This window comes from Camelus dromedarius, chromosome 17 (genome assembly GCF_036321535.1).
Source record: "Camelus dromedarius isolate mCamDro1 chromosome 17, mCamDro1.pat, whole genome shotgun sequence".
Classification (NCBI taxonomy): domain Eukaryota; kingdom Metazoa; phylum Chordata; class Mammalia; order Artiodactyla; family Camelidae; genus Camelus; species Camelus dromedarius.
In genome coordinates this window covers 41740108-41759047 of record NC_087452.1, presented here as the reverse complement: position 1 = coordinate 41759047, position 18940 = coordinate 41740108, and the positions used below count along the sequence as shown (strand labels likewise).

Genomic DNA, 18940 nt, shown 5'->3' with positions numbered 1-18940 from the left:
TTGGTTCTGTGTTTTCTTCTTCTTCTCCCTTTTTTTCCCTCCTTTTTTTTTTTTTTTTTTTTTTTTAGCTCCCTGATGCTGTCCCTGTGGACGCTATTAAGCTTTCCTGAAGCTTCCCATCTCAGGAGCCCATCCAGATGCCCATCCAGGACGTAACAGCAAGAGTGCAGTGCTGTAGCCTGTGACCTTCTCAGGCCTGCACTGGCCTGGGCCCAAGCTGCTGTCTTCCTGACGTGCTTGGCCATTTGGCCCTGGGGGCCAAGTTATTTTGCGAAGTCCTTTCCGGCATACCTTGGCAGAAAGTTGAGTGTGGTGGAATTCTTGTTGGCAACATCCCACTTACCAAGGTGTTTTCTGAGCACCTTCTCAAGTGTGCCTCGCCCCCTGTGGCCTGACAACAGTACGTGTCACAAGACGTCCACGTAAACCAAACCGAGACACGTGCCTGGGCTCTCCGTGTCCCAGCACGTGCAGCCTGGGCCAGGGTGATGGGAGGGAGAGCCGTCTGTGTACCTTGGTTCCTCCATTTCTAGCTGGCTGATCTTTGACACCCCTTCATGCCCATTTCCTCATCTCTAAAGCCAGAGCAAAAATTATAAAGTTAATTATAATGATATTATAAAAATAAAAATAATTCCTACCTCACAGGATGGTTATGAAGATAACAAATTAATGCCTGAAAAGCCCTTGAAACAGTGTTTGGCACATAGTAAGTGTTCAGTAAGGGACTGCAGTTATTATAATTATTTCATGAAAACTGTGATGAAATAATTAGACTCTATAGAGATGACTCACTGCTCTCCACGGTTATCAGTCCAAGAGTTATCAATTCCTCCTTGTTGCGTGAGCATAGATGAGAGGAATGACTAATTTTGTGGTAATTGCTCTTCCGAATGCTGCCTGGACCTCCAAAGACAATTGAAATAGGCTAGATATTTCCTAGCAATAAGGTCAAGCCTTGCATAATTTAACACCTATACAGCAGCTCAGCATTTTGGTGCTTTGGTAAGGTGGCAGTTACATAACAGGCTGCAACCACGCAGATGAGCAGAGCCAAAGATGGGGGAGAGGGTACTTTGAAAAGATGTGTTAGTGCTGGAGTGACAGGTGTGATGGATGAAGGGCAGGCAGCAGCTGCAGGCTTCACAGAGCTGGGGTCTGGGAGGTGCACGCGTGCCCTGTGCCACTTTGGCAGATACTGTCTTGACGGGAAAACATCTCCCGACATTCACTATCAGGCTAACACCAACAGGAGCTATTTAAGTGTGCCTTATATTAGCCGCATCGTAGGTGTGTTTTCTCACTCCTTGGTAGTATTTCCAAGCTAAAAGTATGATTGCTTCAGTCTCAAAGTGATGCAAAACCCAATCAATCTCTGAAATCATGTTTTATCAAACTTTTATGTGAAGAACTCAGCTTACAGCGTTGCCAGGGTATCACCTTCCAGTATCGCGTTGCCAAGTTAATCTTGCTTGGTGCTTCGGACTCAGTGGTGCCGTACTTCAGATTCGAAGTACAGGAGAGCTCTAGAAGGGTGTTAGAAAGCAGATTCCAGTGGCTTATTTCTGTCTGGGGATGAGAGATGCTAGTGTGTGAGCATTTAGCAAATGACTTCACGTGCTTGCCACCAAAATGCTTTTTAGACTGTCCTGCTTGAGTTGTGCGATTTTCCTTTAAAAGAAGACTGACATTTAAATAAACTGCTTGGTGTTTGTCACAACATAAGGCTAAAACTTCTAGAAACCAGAAAGCCAGTTTGTTTCTGGAACCATCTTTAGACCAAGGGTCATCCTCACCTCCCACAAGGACACAGAATAGTTCATTGGTTGGCCAAACTTTCTGGAGCTGATGCTTAAACCAGAGTCTTTAGATTCATCGGTAGGGAGAATGCCTGGGGCTGCTGTCAGCCAGGCCAGACTGAAAGTTGCCCCAGTACTTGGAGCTGCTTGGAATGAGTCCCTGGGGATGGAGGAGGCCCAGGAGAGCCTCGTTGGATGGAAATCCATAATCTTACCTGAGGGCTTTTAAAATAAATAATGTTTTAATATTTACAAATGGAAGCAAAATTTATCCTTTTTTGTTGCTGCCTGTCCAAGCATAGTGGGAGATCAGAATGCTAGCTCGATGGCCAGGTGGCAGACAGTAGCCAGGAGGCCTTAGCCAGCTGTAACTTTCATTTATTCACTTGATACCCACTTCAGCAGGATGTGGACCATACTGTGCTGTAGAGGAAAGACAATGACTGTGAAGTCTCACTGAGCACATGCGTGTAGGGCATTATTTTAAATATCAAACTGACATTTTTCATCATGAGGTTTTAAAAATGTAAATTAGCATATTTGAGAATAAGAAGGAGATCTTGGAAAACAAAAGGTATAACTAACTTAAACACTTTTAAAATATAATAGAAGGGCTGGGAAACAAAAATCAGGGAGTTTCTAAAAGGCAAAATGAAAAGATGAGGAGCTAGAAAATAGGGGCAAAATAGTAAATAAAAATTTTAAATGGTACATCTAGGAGTTAGAATCTCTGAATAGGAGTTCAAGCAGAAAGAAAATAGAGAGAGGGAAATTGTCAAAGAAATAATACAAGAGAAATTTCAGAACTGGAGGTCAGGAGCTTTCCATCTAGAACCCAGTACAATGAAGGAAAAAAAATTACCTGGACCGAGGCACGTTGTCATCAACATTCACGACTTCAGAAACAATGAGTTACATAGCTTTGGGGGAAACCAGTCACAAACAAATGACTGAAAATCAGAATGCTGTCAGAGCTCTTCACATCAACACTGAGAGCTGGAAGACAGTAGAACAAAGTCAGCAAAGTTCCAAGGGAAAATTATTTTCCGTCTAGAATTTTATACTCAGATGAACTTCGAAGAAAGTATGAGGCTAGAACAAAGACATTTTTAAATCTGCAAGGACTTAAGATTTTGCTTCCTGTGGATCCTTTTCTAGGAAACAACCAGAATAAATACTTGAAAATGAGGAAGTAAATTAAAAAAGAAAGAGAAATAGAACCCAGAAGACAGGGAACCAATACAGGAAAGCAGCCCAGAGAAGCCCAATGTGTTTAAAATAGGCTTGGCTACTTTGGAATTCACAAATTATCTGTTGTACTTGGTCATTTGGAAAACAGTATTTATATATATAAATACTGATAGTTCAGGTAGAGTGGAAAATCTGAATGTAAGTGCACAGAAAATTAAGCAAATGAAGCAAAGAGGGAAGTGTTAACTCCAACGAGGGGAAAATATTCAAAGGAAAAAATATCAGAGTAAACTCCTTGATTTATCATAATGTAAGAGAAGGAGAAATGTGATAGATGGTGTAAAAGAGCTGAAATCTAAGCAATTACAACAGGAACTTTATAGGTGACGGATAGATAAACCAAGAAATGGCAATATTAACATATTATCTGGGTTTTTTAAAAAGCTAGAAGCATTGAAAGTGCTTGTCTTAAGATACTGTGCTTTCAGTATTTTTGAGCAATTTGATTTAAACTATGTGCTTTTGTTTGCTCTGATAAAAATGAAAATCAATTCAAAAGAAAAAAAAGGTCGACATTCGACCATCAGTAGGATACTCAAGCCCGCATCCTCCAAGCTTTTGTCACCACAGGCATCAGCGGCATGGTGGATGGGAGTACAAGGTCAAAGCCTCGGTCAGATCCAGGCTCTCTGTCCCCAGGTTTCTTGTCACAGGATGGCCTCCCTGTCCATGGGCAGGAGACTGGGCCGTCTCCTGCCAGAGTCATCCCAAGTTTCCAATGAGATTATAAGGCTGAGCAGGAGTGTATGCTTCATAACAGGAAGGGAGGAAAGAGGAAGGAAGGAAGGAAGGAGAAAATCCCCTTCACAGACAAATTTAGAAAACGATTTGCCACTTTGCTATTAAGATAGCTTCAGAGAAATTCTACCTGAAATGCACCAACCAGCTGAATATAGCATCAGATGACAGGTCAGCTTCTTTGCCACAGTGACTCCACAGTGTCCCTAGGCCAGCCCTGGGGAACAGAGTTATTAACCAGTCGGCACACCAGGCTATCCCATTCCCACCCTTGCTCCAGGTGGGAGTTGGGGTGTGGTACAAAGGGTTATAGCTGGCCTGACCCAGTGATCTATGTAGAGAACACAGAATGGACCAGATTTCCCCTCATCCCCACCCCTCATCCAGGGGATGACCTTCTCTCCATCCTTCATCACTGCTGCCCAGAGGGGCCTTATCATAAGTCTGGGGTCTTACCCCTGTCCAGACTGATCCATGTCTGGGCTGAGTCTGGCTAGACTTGGACCACTCAGACCACAGTGATATTCAAGCAGCCACTCACTTCTCTATACCCTATTCCTGTTGGCTAGCACTGAAAGAAGTGATCAAACAGGGAAGAGCCTTTCTACTCCTACACACTGGTGTGCAGGGCACCAGGCCAGCCACAAGCTGGGACACAGCTGTTTGTGTAGACTGGTCTGCATTGAAGCCCACTCCGTCCTCTTCTGCCCCAGGCTTGGAGTACCATTTTACAGGGGAACTGTTCACCCAAACTCCTGGTTGGGGAGGACCACTTGCACTTAAAATTGTTTGGGGTTTAACCTGTTTATGGAAGCATTCTCCTCTGAACAGAATGTCTTTCCTTTACTTTCTAGGTAGTGAGCTATTTTTTTAAAATCTTGTTTATTGTAGAAGTAATGCATGCTTGTAACAGATTGAAACAATACGGAATTATGTTAGAGAAAAGATGGTATATACGTAAAACATATATATGTATGTACACATACATGTATCTTCACAAACAACTGTGACTACACGTATATGGTTATCTTTCAAAAATGAGGTCTTATGCAATGCCGCTTTTTGTTCTGTTGACATAAATTATAGGCATCTTTTTATATCATATAGATCTGCCTCTTTCTCAGGAATATTCTTTATACCAATGCACCTTGATTTATTTAAGTCCCCTACTGATGAACATTTAAATTCTCCCAGACTTTTGATACTAATATTAGTCTTTCAGTAGCACCCTTAACTCTGAAGTCAGACAGCCTTAGTTCAGATTCCAGATACTCCATTTACTTACTTTGTGACCTTTAGCAAGTTATTTAAACTCTTTGTGCCTCAGTTTCCTGATCTGTAGAATGGGAATAAAATTGTCCTTGCACTGTGCCTAGCCCACAAAAAAAAAAGGCTAAGTGAGACAATATGTATAAAACATGCTTAGAATATTATAATCACGACAACTAACATTTATTGAGTACTTACTGTCAGCCAGGCTGTGGATATCACACTGTTTTATGCATTAGCCTTATACCACATATTTTAATATCTGCAAAGGCAAATCCTCCATCATCATTAAAGTGACGTTAGCTATTCCCATGCACTTACTCCTCCAGGTGAATTTTTAAATCCCCTTTCCACCTACCTCCCATCAATATGACAAGGGTTTTTTTGGTTTTTTTTTTTTCAATCCAGTTGGAATTTTGAAGGGTGTCTCTACTCCTAAAGGCTGCCAGAGTAGAAAGACCCTTGGACTTGAGTCAGAAAGCCCTGGATAGACTCATGGTGTCCCTCCAAAGCCATGTGACCATGGGCAGTTGAGTTAAATTCTCTGAGCACCTGCAGCTTCCCTACCTGTAGAATGAGAGTCAGGGGAGCTGGGGGGATGTAAGAAAGCACTGGAACAGCACCTGGCACTTAAGTACGTCACAAATGTACTTGCTTCTGAAGCGAGTATTTTTCCCTCCTGGCCCTTTGTCCTCAGCACCATCTTCAGCACCGTCCTCAGCAGCTCTAAGGGGACAGTCAGTGACAGGAGTTTTAAGAGTCAGTTAAGGAGTGCGAGAGCAAGAGCAGCAGTGAGCAAGCAGGATGAAGGCTGAGGCCCCCGCTTCCTGTGCAGGGCGAGCCGAACATTTACGACCAGTTGAAGATTAGCCAAGAGGGAGGAAAGGGAATTGGGACAAACAGAGACTGTTCCGTTGTGCCGGCATGTGCCACCAACCATGGAGTGGACTTCCTGCTGCAGGACACAGCTGACCTTTGGAGAGTCACTGTCTGGGTGAGGCTGCCCTTTAAAAGGACAGAACACAGCTGTTGTTTAGATATCAGAGGCTCGTTAATAACTGTGTTTGGCAGTCAGTTCGGGATGTTAAACAGTTTGGAAAACAGTCTTGCTTCTCGGTTTAAGGAAGGCCGGCATGAAGGGAATCTCTGTGTTACTAGCAGGTTGTTTGGTAATCCTTTGAACAAAAATGAACACTTAGCAGCTTTAAAAAGTATTAAGAGAACTCATAAAAGTCAGAGCAGACGTGCAGGAGAAGGTCACACTTCCAGAGCTCTCTTGGGAACTGTTTCTGGACTAACAAGTCCAACAAATGTGTTAATTCAGGTTGAGATTTCTAATGCAAATATTGACTCAATCTCAGCCTTTGCAGTTAATTCTCAACTTGAATGTGTCCTTTCAGAATACCCTTGCCTGTCTTGTTTTCTTTCCTCATGTCTGATAGTTTGTCCACCCTTCATTTTGAACCTTAGCAGGTGAGTTTTTAATGGCAGCTCTGCATTTTTTCTCTAGGTCCGAATAACATTCAGAGGAGTGACTATAACTATTCCTTCATTTTCCTAATGGCATGATTGTAAGAGAGAGTCGGTTTAGACCAGGAAAGCCTGGCAGAATGTAAGTTATTCCCACTCTTGGGTCAGATTCCCTAAAAATACCTTCTTACCCAGTATTCAGTATCGAAGGAAAAACTGAAGTTGTTTTTATGTTTTCTCCCTGCTCCCCAGTTCACTTGATATTTTAATTACTGTTCATTTTAAGACATGTGTCTTCAAGTTCCTGTGAATTGGTGTGCAAACTGCTATGTGGTTAACCAAATAAATATAAAATTAAAAGTTTTGACTAAAAGATAGAACAAATATAATGTATATTTATTTCACCTTCGGTTTCAGAAGATATTTTCCCTGGATATAGAATTCGAGGTTGAAGGTTTTTTTTCCCCAGATGCTGTTACACCATCTTCTGACTCCCTTGGTTTGTGATGAAAAGTCACTCGTCCCTAGAATCATTGTCACCTTTATGTAATGTAGCATCTTTCTCTGGCTGCTTTCAAGATTTTCTTCTCTTTAACTTTTGTTTTCTTTGTATTTGTCCTGCCTGGAGCTCATTGAGCTTCTTGAATCTGCAAATTTAGGTTTTATACCAGATTTGAAGAATTTTCAGCCACTATTTCTTCAAATATTTTTCTACTCCACTGTCTCTCATTTTTCCTTCTGAAAGTACGGTTACACCCGTGGCAGACTTTTTAATGCCCTGCAGATCTGATACTCTGTTCATTTTTTTGGTTCAGTCTTTTTTTGTCTTTCCGTTCTTCATGCTGGATCGTTTCCATCAGTCTGTCTTCAAATTCATTGACCTTTTCCTGGGTCATCTCCATTCTGTTAAGCTCGTCTTGTGATTTTTAAAAAATTTTATATGTTATATTTTTTAGTTCTAGAACTTCCAGTTAGTTCTCTTTTATAGTTTCTATTTCTCTGCCAAGATTTCCTAATTATCTTGTACATTCTTTTATGCCACTAATATAATTATGATAGATGCTTAAAATTTTTATGTTATTTGCAACATCTCAGTTACCTTGGGATCACTGTTGATCATCTTTTTTCTTGAGATTGGTTTGGATTTTCCTTTATCTTTGTACATTTAATAACTTTGGAGTGTATTTTGAACATTGTACTATTATGTTATGAATATTGTGGCTTCTATTGTATTCTTCTGAAGAAATTAATCGGGGTGGGGGGAGATTCTTGTTTGTTTTGTTTTTTGCCTTAGACATCAGCTTGGTTGAATTAAAACCACAAACTGTCTTGGGCAGCACCTCAGTTCTTGGCTCAGTTATTTTATCCTTAGCCAGGTTGCTTAGAGTCTGCCCCATACATGCTTGGTTCAGGAGTCACCCAGAAATTGGGCCAAGTTTTTACACAGAATTTGAAGCGCTCTCTTTCTGGCTCTATAATCTCTGGGATTCCCTCTTTACTTTCCAGTGGCTCTGACTGTCCTGAAATCTGTCCTCCGAGGACTGCACCGTCCTGTTGAAGTTCTATCCACTGCAGCCTGTTACCAGGCTAAAAGCCATAAAATTGAGAAACACATCTAAATCTATTCCCTTCTTCCAAATGTCAGCCCTCTCCCAGAGTCTGCCTACTTTTTGTCTTTCTACAGTGCTCTCAGGGAGTTGTTTTTCACATTCTTCCCTAGAGTTTATGGTTATTTTCTCCAGGAGAACTAGTCCAGTAGGAGCTGGCCATACTAGGAATAGAACCAAAAACATGCTTTTTAAAGAACATTTAAAATGCAAGCTGCTCCTTCCCATAATTAGTTCAGATCAGCTAGTTTGAAAAATATAAGTAGATAAAGACATGGAACTAGAAGACTTCTGGAGGAAACTTATTTTTAGGGTCTTGGTAAACAACACTACTATTAATACCCAAATAAGCAACATAGTTCACATATCCTTCAACATATTAATGAGACACCAAAAGCTGCTTTGCAGATCTTTTAATCAAAACTTTTTATTTCATTCCAGCCAAGTAAAAGTTGCTATGCAGCAACTTACATACCAATTCACAGAATTAAAGGGAGAAACAAAAAATTCCTCAATCAAAATTGGAGATTTTTCCACTGTCAGCAATTGATAAAACAGTTATACAAAAGTAAAAATCAGTAAAGGCACAGATGAATGCTTCAACCAAATTGATATTTATAGAATACTAAATTCAACAACAACAGAATACACATTCTTTCAAAATGCACATGATATGTTTACCAAGTTGGTCAAAATCCTGGACCATAAAACAAGTCTCAATAGAGTTGAAAAGTGTGCTATATGTAGAGAGAGTATAGTATATCTTCTGACCACAGTAGAATTAAATTAGAAATTAATAACAGAAATTTATCTAGGGACACCCCACCAACACACTTGTATATAATCCATGGTTCAAAGAAGAAATTACAAGGTATTAGGAAATATTTTTAACTAAATGATAATGAAAATACAACATATAAAAATTTGTAGGATACAGCTAAAGCAGCACATAGAGGAAATTTTATAGCTTTAAATGTTTGTGTTAGAAAAAGGAAAGGTCTTAAATGTGCTGTCTAGTAGAGCTTTCTGTGATGTTGAAAGTGTTCTGTATGTGTGTTGTCCAGTCTGGTAGCCACTAGTCATGTGTGGCTATTAAGTACTTGAAATGCGGCTAGTGTAACTAAGGAATTGAATTTTTAATTTGTTTAATTTAAGTCGGTATACCTTTAGATACCTACATGTGGTTATTGGCTACCATATTGGACAACAAGGGTCTAAAATTCAGTAACCAAAGGATGCTCTTTATATATATATATAAATATATATATTTATTTACACACATATGTACACACACACACACACAAAATAAGTAATAAGGATACAATAAAGATAATAAATCAATGAGCTGAAATGGAGACAAAAAATGGAGAAAATCCATAAATCCAAATGCTTGGTCTTTCAAAAGATCAATAACATTTATTAAATATAGAGAGAGCACAGATTAGCAATATCCAGAATAAGAGAGGGGTTATTAATCCTACAGACATTGAAAAACTAGAGTGAAGGGTATAGCTCAGTAGTAGAGTGCATGCTTAGCATGCATGAGGTCCTGGGTTCAATCTGCAGTACCTCCATTAAAAATAAATAAATAAACAGAGTTACCTCCTCCCCCCAAATAAAAATGTTTTTAAAAAGAAAAAAAATAGGAATATTATGAGCAACTTTATGCCAAAAATATTAAACGTTTTGGATGAACTGTACAAATTCTTTGAAAACTATAACTCATCAAAACTGACACAAGATGAAACAGAATCTGAATAGCCCTCTGTCTATTAAAAAAAGATCTAATTCAGAGATTTCCAGTCAAGATGGCAGAGTAGTAGGACCATAAGCTCACTTCTCCTTGAGACTGCAACAAAACCACAACTGACCTCTAAACAACCATCAAAAAAACCAAAAAACAAAAAACTGGAGACTGGAACCTAGCAAAAAAGATCTTCAACTGGAAACATAAAGAGGGAACCACAGCAGGACAGTAGAAGAGGCACACTTGTGACATAATCAGGCTCCATACCCCCCAGGTAGGCAACCCACAAGCTGAAGAATAATTAAGTTGCAGAGGCCTCCCATAGAAGTGAGAGTTCTAAGCCCCACATCAGGCTCCCCAGCCTGGGGTTCCAGCACTGGGAGGAGGAGACCCCAGGACATCTGGTTTTGAAGGCCTGCAAGGCTTAACTCCAGGAGCCCCATGGGACTTCATTCTCTTGGGATGCGTACACAGAATCTCGAATGCACCAGGTCCAAGGGCAGAGGCAGTGATTTCAAAGGAACCTGGGCCAGATGCCTGCTGGTTTTGGAGGGTCTCCTGGGGACACAGGGGACAGCTGTGGCTCACCCAGGAGACATAAAAGCTGGTGGCATACATTCTGGAAGTGTTCATCTACAGGAGCTTTCCTGGAGGCTGACATCTTGATTGAATCATTAGCACCAAGACCTAGCCCCACCCAACAGCCTGTAGGCTTAAGGGCTGGGACTCCTCAGGCCAAACAACATACTGGGTGGGAACACAGCCCCACCCATCAGCAGACTTCCTGAGCCACAAACGCCTCTAGCCATGGCCCTACTTACCAGAGGTCCAGAACCAAGCTTCAGCCAGCAGTGGGCAGGCATCAGCTCCTCCAGCCAGGAAACCTGCATAAGCCTCTAGTCCAGACTCACCCACCAGAGGGCAGATACCAGAAATAAGAAAACAACCCCAAAGCCTGTGGAATTACCCACAAACACAGGCCAGACTCTACCCTGGGACCAGCTCTACCCTGGCCCTTGGGTAGCAAGAAAGGAGTGCACTGCTGGGACACATAGGACGTCTCCCACTGAGGGCCACCTCTGCAAGGTCGAGAAACATAACTAACCTACCTAAAAATACAAATAGAAGGATAGACAATATGAGTCGGCAGAGGAATATCTCCCAGGCCAAGACACAAGATAAAATCCCAGAAGAAGAAATAAGTGATGAGGAGACAGGCAACTTATCCGAGAAAGAGTATAAAGTAATGATGGTGAAGATGTTCAGAGAACTCAAGAGGAACATAGATGCCCAGAGAGAAGTTTTTAGCAAAGAGTTGGAAAATATAAAGAATACCCAGAGTTGAAGAATAAAATCAAAATCACTGAAATGTATAACACACTAGAAGGAACCAAGAATAGACTAAATGAGGCAGAAGGATGGATCAATGAGCTAGAAGACAGATTGGTGGAAATCACTACCACAGAACAGAAAAAAGAAAAAGAGTGAAAAGAAATGAGGATAGTTTTAAGAGGACTCTGGGACAACATGAAGTGCTCTAATATTCACATTATAGAGTCCCAGAAAGAGAAGAGAGAGAGAAAGGACCTGAGTAAGTTTTTGAAGAGATAATAACCAAAAACTTCCCTAACTTGGGAAAGAAAACAGTCACCCAAGTCCAGGAAGCTCAGAGAGTTCCACACAGGATCAACCCAAAGAGGAACGCACCAAGGCAGATAGTAATCAAGTTGACAAAAATTAAGGATAAGGAGAAAATACTAAAATTAGCAAGAGAAAAACAACAAATAACATGCAAGGGAACTCCCATAAGGTCATCAGCTTATTTTTCAGCAAAAACTCTACAGTCCAGAAGGGAGTGGCACGATATATTTAAAGTGATGAAAGAGGAAAACTTACAACCGAGAATACTCCATCCAGCAAGGCTCTCGTTCAGATTTGATGGAGAAATCAAAAGCTTCACGGATAAACAAAAGCTAAAAAAAATTCAGCACCACCAAAACAGCTTTACAACAAATTTTAAAGGAACTTTTCTAGTCATCAAACCATAAGAAAAGAGAACAAAAAGAAGAAAGAGGAAAAAAATAATACTTACAAAAGGTTACTTTGGCAACTTGGGGGCCTTTTATGCTTCCATATGAATTTTTGAATTGTTTGTTCTAGTTCTGTGAAAAATGTCATGAGTATTTTGACAGGGGTTGCATTGGATCTGTCGATTGCTTTGTGTGGCCATTTTGATAATGTTGATTCTTCCAATCCAAGAGCACAAGATGTCTTTCCATTTCTTTGTGTCATCTTCAGTTTCCTTCATAAGTGTTTTACAGTTTTCAGAATATAGGTGACCTCCTTGGTTAAGTTTGTTTCTAGGTATTCTGTTGTTTTTGATGCAATGGAAGTCTTTATGCCAGTTATAAAATTCTGGTTTTCGAAGTGAAAAAAAAAAAGTGAATGAAGAGCCACAAGAGGCAAAATATCCTTCGTTTTTATGGGTGAGTTGTATTCCGTTGCATATATATGCTACATCTTCTTTATGCATTCATCTTTTGATGTGCACTTGGGATGCTTCCATGTCTTGGCAATTGTAAATAATATTGCTGTTAATAATGGGGGGTGTGTGTCTTTTTGAATTAATGTTTTTGTGTTTCTCAGATACATGCCCAGGAGTGGAGTTGCTGGGCCATGTGGTAGTTCTCTTTTCAAGTTTTTAAGAAACCTCTAAGAGAATGTGACAATGAATGTATGTATGTACATGTATAACTGAAAAATTGTGCTCTACACTGGAATTTGACACAACATTGTAAAATGACTATAACTCAAAAAAAGTTTTAAAAAAATAAAAAGTACTAAAAAAAAAAAAAAAGAAGCCTCTATATTGTTTTCTATGGTGGCTACAGCAATTTACATTCCCATCAACAATGTACAGGGGTTCCCTTTTCTCCACATCCTTGCCAACATTTGTTATTTGTGCTCTTTTTGATGATGGTCGTTCTGACAGGGGTGAAATGATACCTCATCGTGATTTGTATTTGCATTTCCCTAATATTAGTGATGCTGAGCAACTTTTCATGTTCCTGTTGGCCATCTGAATTTCCTTTTTTGGAGAAATGTCTATTCAGTTCTCATATTTTAAATGGGTTGGTTTGTTGTTTGCTTTTTGGTTGAAGTACAGTTGATTTAAAATGTTGTATTAGTTTCTGGTGTACAGCATGGATGGACTTGGAAGGCATTATGCTAAGTGTAGTAAGTCAGACAGAGAAAGGTAAATACTGTAAGATGTCACTTGCATGTGGAATCTAAAAAAATACAACAAACTAGTGAATATAACAGAAAAGAAAACAGACTCACAGATGTAGAGAAGGGACTAGTGGTTACCAGTGAGGAGAGGGAAGGGGGAGGGGCAAGATGGAGGTGGAGGATTAAGAGGTACAAACTATCAGGTGTAAAATAAGCCACCAGGATGTACTGTACAGCATGGGAAATACAGCCAATATGTTATAATAACTATAAATGGGGTATAACCTTTAAAAATTTGTGAATCACTATATTGTATACCTGTAACATAACATATACATCAACTATACTTCAATTAATAAATGTGATATTGCAAAATAAATACACAAATAAATTTTTAATGGTTAAATAAATAAATTTTAAAAATCTAACTCAACATCAAAAACTTTTCACAATGATTTGGAACTCTCAGACAATGTTGGTAGGAGAGTAAAATGATATAATTGCTTCGGGAAAAAGTCTGGCATTTCTTATAAAAAGCTAAATATACAGCTTTTCTTTGACTCAGCAGTTCTACTCAGTTATTTATGCAAGAGAAATTGAAATAAATCATGTAAAGCCTGGCTGTCCCCATCAATAGGAAAATGGATAAAACACAGTAGTATATTTGTACAATGGAATACTATTCCACAGTATTAAGGAGAAAATTGCTAATAGATGTAACAGCACGTATGAAACTAAAAAAAAAAAAAAAATGCTGAGTGAGAGAAACCTTCCACAAAAGTAGTATATACTGTGAGTTTCCATTTTTGTGAAATTCTAAAACAGGCAGAACTAGTCTGTGGGGGAAAGAAATGAAAACAGTGGTTCTTTCTGGAGGAGTAAGTGTTTTTTTAGTCAGGTGTATATATTTGTCTAAACTCAGTCAATGTACACTTAAGATTTGGGCACTTCGTTGAACATAAATTTTACCTCAAAAGAAAAAAAAATAATCTTGAATCACAGTTAATGATAGGCATGCTGAATTATTTAGGGAAAGTCTTGATATTTCTGTAGTTTACTCTGAAATATATTGAAAAGATAAGATGGATTGATGAATAGAACAATGAATGTGTGTATAGATATGTGTGATTAAGCAAATATAGTAAAAATGTTAATGGTAGAATCTAGGTGGCCTTAAACATCTTTTGTTGTCTATTTAAAATTTTTCTTAATAAAAGTTGGGGGGAAAAAGTGCAGAAAAAGTGTGCTTTTAACTCAGTATACACAGAATTACTGAAATGCAGTGAATTGAACCTTCACTGGGATCTGCTTTTATAGATGAGAAAAATGTGTTATGAACACATTTGTTCTGAGTTTCTTGAGAGCTACTGTAAGCCAAAGACCATGGAATAATTAATTATTGATTAATATAAATCAAGCATTTTTCCTTGTCCTCTAGAAACCTGCAATCTAATGGAGCATATGAAACAAATACACCATTAATAGAGTTCAGATGACACATCCTTTAATGGAGGTAAGGACAATCTGGTGTGGTTACTCAGCAGAGTGAGGGCATATTAGGTTAGAGGAAACCATGGAGGCTGCATGGAGGAGGCAGTATTTTAGATACCAGCAGGACAAAGGGGCTTCAGCAGGGAAGATGGTATCCTGAGTGCAGAAGGGAGACCGTGCAGATGTTTGGAGGGGTGTGAAATAAAGCTCTGAAAGGTGGGACCAGGGCCTTGAAAACCAGGTTTAGGTTTTACTCAGTACACAGGTAGGAGACAAACGTTGTCTTTGGGCAAGGGAGGGGGATGGATGCTTTAACATAAGTGTTACTTACTGGTACCCAAGAGAGGGGCCCAGTCCCTGGCTTTAACTTCAAAGGAGTTAGATTAAAGGATCTCCAAGGTCTGTCCAGTTCCAGCGTGCTGGGATCTGCTGGCTGCTGGGAAAAGTTGTTTCTCAAACAGATTAAGTATTTCCTCTTGCAATATTCTGCTGCTCTGTTTGCCAACTCTTTCTTCATAAAATCTGGATTGTACTGTTAGATATATTAACAGATTCCATATTCCAAGTTGTAACATTTCAAGCTGTTGAATTTTCACACTGAAAAAATGACTGGTTGTGGTTGTGTCGTTAAGCTGGGTGGGGGTCACAGGGGAAGCCTTACAGGAGTTGTCTCACAAGGGACCCAGTCATTCTGCGTAGTCACACATGGGTCTGAGTAACCTGAACTTGAAGTGAGACTCTTCACGAGGGCTTGTATCATTTTAGTAATTCCCGGATGCACGCAAACAGAATCTTAAAAGTGTATGAGCAAAAAGGGAAAAAAAGTATATGCGCTATATATAAAAGTAGAAAAAAACCAATTTCTTCTTATAGCACAGGGAACTATATTCAATATCTTGTAATAACCTTTAATGAAAAAGAATATGAAAACAACTCTATGTATATGCATGACTGGGACATTACACTGTACACCAGAGATTAACACATTGTAACAGACTAGACTGCAATTAAAAACAGAAGGATATGAGACAATGCAGTTCTTGTGTTGAAAAGAAAATCCATTACTCTGTGAGTTTTTAATAATAGGTTTATTGTTATCTCTGATGCGTTTTGATCTTTGGCCCAGGATAAAATAGTCCCAGATATATTGCACCGTTGGGTAAGCAATGAAAAATTAACTTTCGTCTCTAGGCATCCATATGTCTCGGTGGGCATGTGCTTGTGTCAAGAGTGAAGGAAAAATGCTGGAAATACTGTTATTTTCAGACCACTGGTGCCAAGCGTTTGATGTGAGGAAAGAACTGATATGCTGAAAAAGTTGTGTGAGGTGGGAACTCAGTAAGAAAGGTAGCCCAGAGCACTCTCAGTGGTACGTTTGCCATTGCTGTGCTGGTCTGATGAGTGGCTTAGACCCAGTTCCAAAGACAGGAGTTCGATCTCTGGTGGAGTGCCGGTTACACAGCGGGCTCTGTGGCAGAGAAAACGTTTCTTAGCGTTCATTCACTTTCCATCTTCTTAGGCAGAGAAACCATGTCCTAACCTCATGAAAACCACTTGCACACCAAGCCATACGTCTCAAGGGTCTCAGAGATTTCTGCTCTGTGAATGGGACAGAGATGGTTGGTATTCAAGTTTACTGATGGAATCAGTCCAGAGTAACTTCAGAACCCCCCAGGTCTTTTACAAATAGAATGTTCTTTCAGGGAACCCCAGTGAATGGGGTCTCAGATCAGAGCTGCTTCAAAGAGGTGAGGGACATGCCTCCAAACTAGGTCCCGATAAAGGGAGAAAGGTGCTTGTCCTCTGCTAGGGACTAGAGTGCCACATTGAGGCTCTCTTCCATTTTTTAAACATTCCTCTGAAATGTCCGCTTTCTGCTTGTTAGCAGACAGCCTGTTTTGAAGCCAGATATCCTGTCCAAATAATAACAACCGTGTCATAACATCTGTCATTAACACCCTTTCCCCTTTCTGCAACTTATTTCCAAGGATTTTTCTTACGGTTGTAAAAGGAACTATTGAAATCTTAGAAAATACAGAAAGGTGTTGAGCCACAGAAGTCATCCCTAATACCACAGCTTAAAGAAGTTCACCACTGTTAGCGTTTTAAGATTTTTCTTCTATTAAATTTCTCTTGCATAGGTATATGTATAACTGTCCTAAGGGGGCCATGCGAAATACGCTTGCTGTTTTTCACAAAACATGAGAATTTCTCCCATATTATAAAAACCCTTGGAGAATATACTTAATGACTACAGAATATTCATTCCATTTTGTGAACATAGCATCATTTTTTAATGGCACCTCACTATGAGACATTTAGATTGTTTCCAGTGTTCTGTTGTAAAAGCGGCAATAGCTTTGATTTCAGGCGACACATTTCTGTGTCTGGGGAATGAGGAGAAATGTGTGCGTTGGCCAGGTTGCCTGATGGTCCCAAGCTGAACCTATTCAGACCCCTTCTCAGGGCCTCTGTCTGGCTGTCAGTGCACATTGGGTCCAGATTGAAGGACTAGAGAGGGAGTCCTCAGATCCACTGATCATGGCAGGGATCACTCTGTGTCTGTGCTGTGTCTTCTTGGGGGACAAGCTAGCTCTGGGGATGGGAGTCCCTCCCAGTGGACAACTCCTCTGCTCCCAAAGGGCATATCCCTTCCTCACTCTCTCTTTCTCAGAAAGAGACACCACTTTCCGGGTCCTTTGTGGATGTGATCTTGGGTCCAAAACAGAGGAGCTTTAAGTGACTTGGAGCCTATATGGCATAATCAGAATGATACAAGCAGTGGCTAATACTTACTGAGCATTTGCTGTGATGCGTCAGGTGCTTTACAGACAGCATCTTGTTGAATTTACAGACCTCTTGTTCTGAGAGCAAGCGGTTGTGTTGCCTGGTGACAGTTAGCAAGGCGGGCTCTGGGTCACACAGACCTGGTTAGAGTCCCGGCCCCACTGTTCGCCGGTAGCTGTGTGACTCTGGCTGGTGCATCAGTTAGAAATGCACTCAGCTGCAAAAATCAGAAAACCCAACCAAGAGTGGCTTAAACAAGGTGGTAGTTATTTTTCTGACTTAATGAGAATTCTGGAGGGAGCCAGTCCAGGGCTTATACAGTATCTTCAGGGACCCACTCTCTTACCTTCCTCCTTATGCTGTCTTCCACGTGTGGCTTTCATCCTCATGGTTGTGAGATGGCTGCATCTGAGGCAGGGAGAGGTAGAGAAGGAGAGAGCGGGGCAGCCCCTGTGTCAGGAAAGCAAAAGCTCGTTTTGAAACACTCAGCTTCTGTCTTGTCAGCCAGAACCCCGCCACGTGGCCACCTGGCTGTAAGAGACTCCGTGGGAGAAGTTTTAGCTGGGCAGGGTTCCGTCCCCAAAGAAATCAGGGTTCTGTTAGAAGGGGAGACAAGGGAGTGTTTGATGGGTAAGCAGCCATCAGTGTCTGTATCAGCAAGTCACTCAATCTCTTTGAAGCTCAGTGTGGTTCCTCTGGTAATAGTACCCCCTCCCTATTCCAGACAGGCTCTTTTAGCTTACAAGAGGTGTGCCCGCATGGTATGGGAGTTCCCCAGGGACAGAGCAAACTCAGACCTGGGCCCCAGCAGCACACAGTCCCTTCCATTGGGTGTCAGCGCCTCCCAGTAGGCCTGTTGGCACCTCATTGTTGAGGAGGTACCAGAGCTCTGGGCCCGCGCTCCCGTGCCATCACTTTAGAAGTGGGCACCCATGGCTCCCGCCACACCCTAGGGGTTCTTCCCAGGGTGGAAAGCTAGCTGCTTCGCCTGCCTCTTTCACTTGCTGCTTTTCCACTCTGTGCTGACTGGCCCCGTCTGCCGTCTCTGCTGCATCTCATCTCCAGACCCAGCAAAAGAGAGTGTCTTGGGTGAGTCGTAACCCTTCAGTGAGGAACATTGCAATCAGGCAGTCTTCATTTCCCGGTGGTCACCAGTCACTCGTTAGCTGTGGGGCACGTTGTGGCCTCTTTCCTCAACAGGGAGAAACCAGTGTCTGTGGCAAGTAATGGTGGACCCCAGGCCCCCCATCTGTTAACTCAAGAGAGTCTCAGGGATGCAGAACCGCACAATTCGAGGGCACCAAGCACGTTGAAACCACATGAATTGTGCCCTAGGAAACCCTGTTGCCTGGAAGCTGAACCGCAGGACAGTCCAGATCCCGGAAGTGTGGGCCTCCGTTGGTGATGGAGACTGAGATGGGGTAAGCGTCCTGTTTTCTGACGGTTAGAGAGACCGCCTGGGCCCCTGCACACGAACTCCAGGGCGCCGTGGAGAATGTGGTGCTGTGGAAGGCAGGGGAGATCTCAGGCAAGGGGGGCTGGTCCCACCT

At 41.2% G+C, this 18940-nt stretch overlaps 1 protein-coding gene and 1 long non-coding RNA gene across 4 annotated transcripts in view; one reads left to right on the top strand and one right to left on the bottom strand.

Moving 5' to 3' along the window:
* Positions 1-18940, top strand: part of CTDSPL (CTD small phosphatase like) — a 111348-nt gene that overhangs the window by 22397 nt on the left and 70011 nt on the right.
* On the bottom strand, positions 960-5874 carry LOC116158192 (uncharacterized). Of its 3 annotated transcripts, XR_004142353.2 has the most exons (5): positions 5681-5874; positions 5074-5319; positions 3919-4005; positions 2662-2795; positions 960-1526 (listed from the first exon to the last, which is right to left on the bottom strand). It is a non-coding gene; the product is annotated as an uncharacterized LOC116158192 (long non-coding RNA). The 3 variants fall into 3 exon arrangements; XR_010384955.1 differs by lacking the exon at positions 5681-5874 and having other exon boundaries at positions 5074-5480; XR_004142352.2 differs by lacking the exons at positions 960-1526; positions 5681-5874 and having other exon boundaries at positions 2572-2795; positions 5074-5480.